Source organism: Zingiber officinale, chromosome 3B (genome assembly GCF_018446385.1).
Source record: "Zingiber officinale cultivar Zhangliang chromosome 3B, Zo_v1.1, whole genome shotgun sequence".
Classification (NCBI taxonomy): Eukaryota; Viridiplantae; Streptophyta; class Magnoliopsida; order Zingiberales; family Zingiberaceae; genus Zingiber; species Zingiber officinale.
Window position 1 is genome coordinate 3,889,881 of NC_055991.1, and position 6,000 is coordinate 3,895,880.

A 6,000-nucleotide genomic window follows, 5' to 3' on the forward strand; every position below is an offset into this window, starting at 1 on the left:
ATAGAGTATGCCTGCTGTCAGAAGATGTTCCTTGTCCTTTTCTCCTTACTCCATGCTGGGCGTCCGGCCGGCAAGCACTCACCTCACGTCCGGCCGGTCATACATAGTGGTCTACTTTGGGAGATTCTCTGTAACGTGCTCTATGGAGACTGTCCGCAGTATGCCACCTTATGTCTTCGGCCGAGCGTGCCATCCGCTCGGCCCTTCGACCCTGTTCAACGAGCGCCGGAACCTCGACTCCCGCCGAGGCGCCTTTTGCCATCAGTTAGACACCGGTCGGCCGGCCGAGTGGTCAACCCCCTTTTCCAATCGGCCGATCCATCCCACCTTTTCTCGGTCATTAAGTCGGTCCATTCTTATCCGATCGACCATCTGACCCTCAGACTTCCACGTGACGTTGACTCTCAGAAAAAGGGGTCCCCTATTCTTATCGCCGGATCAAGTATTATATTTTAAAAATCAACACGGCTTTGATGATGTATAAATCTTAAAATCAACCGTAATATTTATTTTTTTGAATGCAACACAATAATAGTCGATGGTATATGGTAAAATAAGAAATAAAATAAGTGTGTCCTTTTAAAAATTTGTAATGTAGGTGTGTATTTTAAGAATTCCGCAATTTTAATTGTAGCTTTTGGTCAATTATCGTATATAAAAAGATTGTATAAGATCTAATTTAATTTTTCTAAAAACTCTGAGGATTCAAGCAACTAAAGCATGAGATCCATGAAACTGAGCTAACGCATGCCGATCTTCCAGTCCTTCCCAACCGGTTTGCAACTGTATTTGGAAGGCTTCGGTCTTGGACGACGATGCTTGTGTTTCAAAGAGAACAGATTTGGGGCAGAGGAAGAAATGTACACGGTCATCACTTTCTCCTCCCAATCCAAACCTGATCACAAATGTACACGATCGCGGATCAATTGTAAGCTGAGGAACATATGGTGTTTAGTGATCGATCACTAGTGATGTGTCAGGGAAGCGAACATGGGTCGACGGTGACCATCGTCAAATGCCTGGATTCAAGGAAGGTGGCGTTCCGGTGCCGGTGTGCGCCGGCAGAGGAAGGACGACAGCTTATATTTATTTACACGCATTCAATAGAAATTAGACCCGCCCCCCTACATTAGTAGTGTTGATGAAATAGATACTAGACAATGGGTTGCTGTGTACAGAGGAAGGCTAGCATTGGATATTCTGAAAGAGCTAATTCAGAGGATTAAGTATTCCCAATTATACGGGTATATATAGTTTTCATGTGTACCTGCTAAATAAGATTAACTATTCCAGAAAGTGCAGAACAAGGGCAATTCTTTGGTAGATCAATTAAGTTTTATGAGTTGCCGTGTAAATGAAATACAATGTTTTTTTAATGCCTCAAATACAAAGAAAGTGTGATTCTGTCAAATGACAAAAAGCAGCAGGTGAAGTTTTGATGGATCCTAGAAGTTTACAATGGTACCTAGACTATGCTTTTCATATCCAAGATAAAGTCTACACAATAAAACTTAGAATTAAGTTTATTTGCAAATAATTTCCCGGCCTGTTGATGAGCGAATTTCACAATAGTTCTAACTTGCAAATATGTAGTCTCTTGATAAATGTTGTAAATAGATTAAGTAATAAATGGTTCAAATATATTGGTAGCTTACGCTGTCTTATTTGCAGCATAGAATATTGGAAGCTTTTTTGGCGCTCCTTTAAATGATCTTATTGAACTAATAACTTGCTCTGATGGGGTGCTTGCAGCTGTCAAAACAAACTGAAGAGCAACTTGCTTAAATAACCCTCTAGAAATAAACAGAATATAAACACAAGATGCAGTAATTGGCATCCGTCCAATCACTATATTGATATGATAAATAAAAATCAACTGGTTGGCTCAACTTGGGGAAAGGTAAATTAATCTTCCCCAAAACTATCCACGCAGTCAAATATCCAAACATGATACATTTGATAGTTGTAAATGGGTAAAGAAGGATTATTTTTACTAGTTCAGCGGGAAAAAAATCAATAGAAAGCACATTTTAATCGAATAAAAGGAAAATTAAATGAAAGTCAATCTAAAGATAAAGCCAGAAGCTGCACACCATGCAAGAATATCAACATACAGGAACAAAATTAGAATGACATCAAGTTCATGGATGTCTGTAACTCTTTATAGTGAAAAGTACCATGATAATTGGGCTATTAAAATTAGACCTGAATCCACATAAAAGTTTGACTATACAAGACAATGGTCATGCAAATCAATGATCTCAAATCTTTCTTGGAGGCTTCTACCAATCAAACACTGAATAATGAAAAAGTGGTAGTTCATAAAAGGTGAATAAGTAACTTTAGAAGACTTTCAGTCTGAGTCAGGTCTACCAGGAAAGTTCTAAATTATGATTATTTGTCATGACAATTCAATAGGCAGATTAGATTTTAGTGACCTATAGGTTGTTAGAGAATAAATGTTGAACAACATAGATTGACATACAAAGAATTAAGTAGCTTTAATGAGGTGGTTTTCAAAATAAAAAAATAATAAAAAATAGGGGCATACCAGCGGATAGAGAATAGCCATTACTCCATAGCTGACAAGGGGAGAAAAGAAGAAAATTGGAATAACGCATGGGCTACCTGGAACAGAAATGATACTAGCAATGTTACTCATTGAAACAGCTCATCATAAGCGAGCAGCTTCTTTAAGAGAAAGGTAGAGGTCATGAAAAAAAGTTAATTAATCCCTTAGTTACCAATGTTGAGACTTGAGCAAAGTTGAGATGCATGCCATGAAAAGACAATAAGTTAGAGGCTGAGGGAAACAAGTTTGCAGCACTGTTTTAGTTCAACCTTGTGGGAAATAAGGTAAAAAGTGCTATTAGTACTACCAAGTACCAATAATAGCAAAAACACACATGAACCAACTTAAGGACATGAATTGTGAACTCTAGTAGTTCCCACATTGTGCATCAGTAGCTATGACTTTTAGGTATTATTTATGAAGAAAATGAAGCCCAGGCGAAATTTTGATGACCTTTTGGATCATATATAGAATATTTTCTCATATTTAGTCCAAAACTAAGGAGTAAATGTGTGGAGCAAAACAAGAAAGAAATGGTGCAATATTAGTTTTATGAATAATATAGATAATGAAGAGCCACTATTAGACATAGTTCAAAAACTACTGAGGTTGGCTAAGAGAACAAACACTCGCCAAATCCTGCAAAAAATGGCCAGTTGGACTAAAAAAAAATCGAGTCTTCTATTCAAGGTTACATTAGAATAGTTCCACTTGTACCTTACATAAAAAGAACAGAATATAAATCACCATTCTCTAAACACCTAATTCTTAGGCTAAACTTATGAGAAGACTTTCTCAGTGGAGAAGGCAAATCAAACTTGATTAGTTGAGATAAAAGTAATGAATCAGATGGATAATTATAAGAACTTTCCTAGCCAAACATCTTATTTCACTGACACATACTCAAAACAGTAGTAAGCATACATCCAAGAAAGAAGCAGAAAATTAATTGCCTTGCCAAAATAAGGAATGAAACCTGTTGCAAAAACCTGCAATGCACAGTTAATTAAATATTAACGTATCACAAAAACAATAATGGAAAAAACAAAAAACAATATTGTCAAGAAAAGTTAAGGCAATAATGAATAAATGCAGTGAGCATGATTAAATCACCAAATACACCAGAAAAAAGCACACCACTTAACCTCTATGAAAAAGAAGGTCAACAAAAGGATGGAATAAATCTGTTCGCCAATTGCAAGACACACTGATGAAAAGATTTGGGCATCAAAAACAAAAAAAAAATAATGTTTACCCCAGCCAAACAATTTTATTCAATATAATTCCATGTTCTTAAGATACTTGGATATACCCTTCAAACCCCCCTGGTATCTCTGTAGTACTAGTGCTCTGGGATTCTGTTAATTCATTTTTTCCATATGCATGTGTTGTTGATTCTTTACTTTTCAGCACTTCAAAAGCATGCTTGGCAATATCATTGTACCTGGTTTAGAATCAGTAAAGAAGCCTAAATTTACGACAAAGTAGAAATTAAACAAAATAGTAACAATGATAAATCAGATCCCGAATATATATAATCTGCTGATTCTGTACAAAAAATATATATATAAAGTGAAATATGAAGTCCAGCTGTAGACAATCTACTGCCAAAATGATGCTATAATTTGATATATTTTTTTGATAGAGAAAAAAGTGAATTGCTAACATAAAGGTTTGACAATTAAGTTGCTAGTTGTTACTGCATGGCATTCATTGGATTGTTATCCTGACCATACCTGAAAATTCTTATTCAAAAGTATATTTTGGAAAAGATCAACAAAATGGCAAACTGTAGTAACAACTACAATGAAGCCTTAATTAAATTGATGATATTCTTAAGAAAGCATTGTCCTTGATTAGATCTATTGTATGGGTTCTCTATGTCTTCTTATGCCTCCAGGTTGAAGACAACTAACCACAAACATATAAATTAATAATTAATCTAATTTCTAACTTCATATGTTGTGTGGGCCGTGTACTAGAAAATCCAGTCCAAGCAATAACATCCACTGCATACACAACAATGATGGATCAAACAAGAGTCACAATTGGAACAGTTGGAGATTGAAGAATTTATCAAATTACATGGAAACTAAAAATCACAACCCACCATAACGTCCTTAGAACAAAGCTGAAGATGTGCAGATGGTAGAACCAGAAAATCTGAAGACAAACATTAGATTCCATCAGATACTGTATAACAATCTTAAAATATGTAAAATATGTAAAGCTTTGACAAAGGCAATATGTAAACAATGATAAACGGATAGATATCATGGTTCTATTCCCTTTCATGATCTGATCATATTACAAATCGATATCTTAACTTTAACAATAGAGAATTTGTAGCCATTGTAGACACCGTTTACTCTGGTATGTGCACTATGTACAGTCAGACTAAGCAGATAACAGAGAAAAGTTTGATGCATAGTTTTCAAGAAAAGAAAGAAATCACAAATTCTCCTTGCTTATTTTGAATGGGGAGCTAGTGCTCAAATCTATTCTAAAGATTATGTAGATTCACAATAAATCACCTCCCTAATATATAATTATTAGTAAATATCTGTATGTCAATATGTGTAGGCACAAACTGATTAATTACTAGAAAACTCAAACTCAAAACTCCGACAATATATGAATCAATTTGCATCATCCAGAAAAAAACTTACTTCCAACATTTCTATGAAACAGAAACCAACACATCGTAGGCACCTTACCAGGGTCCAAACAAAAATATGAGCTCAGGGGTGACTCAACAGACGAAGGACCTCGAACAGAAGCTTGCGACTCTGCGAAGGGAACAAGCTTCTTTGAATCCCGCAAGCCAAAGGAAACCCGTGGCGTGCATTGCAATAGACGACGCCATGGGGATGAACAAAGGGACCAATAAAAATAAATAAACTGACCTTTCTTATAAAAGATAAAACTTTCACTTCAACCCCTCAGAGTTTATGTAATCTTTCAATTTGTCATTTAATTTATGAAAAAAAATTAGAATAAACTGATAAAAATTACGATTGGGTTAAACAGAATGAACCAATTTTAAAATTGATTGTTTTAGAATTTTGATTTTTTTATTCCATTCAGATTGAATTTTAAAATTTTTTTATTTGATTAAATCGAAATAAAAAAATAAAGTTTCTAATTCACAGAAGAACCTTAGAGATAAGGAGGAATTTGCAGACAAGAAAATGCTGAAACTCAAAAAACAAGTTGGATTTTAAAAAAACACACCTAACTTTAGGCATCTTGTCCTTGTACAGGATTAAAAAAATTCTATTTGATTTTTTTACTTAATATTATAATTCAATCATTAAACCTTAAAAAAATTCTAAATGACTTAATCACAGGCCAAAAAAAAAAAAAACTCAGAAAAAAGAAGTGTTACAGTAAATGTCTGCACATGTCTGCATCAAAAGGTTCTAGAT

At 34.9% G+C, this 6,000-nt stretch overlaps 1 pseudogene; it reads right to left on the bottom strand.

The window, feature by feature from the left end:
* Positions 1-1,382: 1,382 nt before the first annotated feature.
* Positions 1,383-5,432, bottom strand: LOC121967966 (annotated as a pseudogene).
* Between the last annotated feature and the right edge of the window lie 568 nt (positions 5,433-6,000).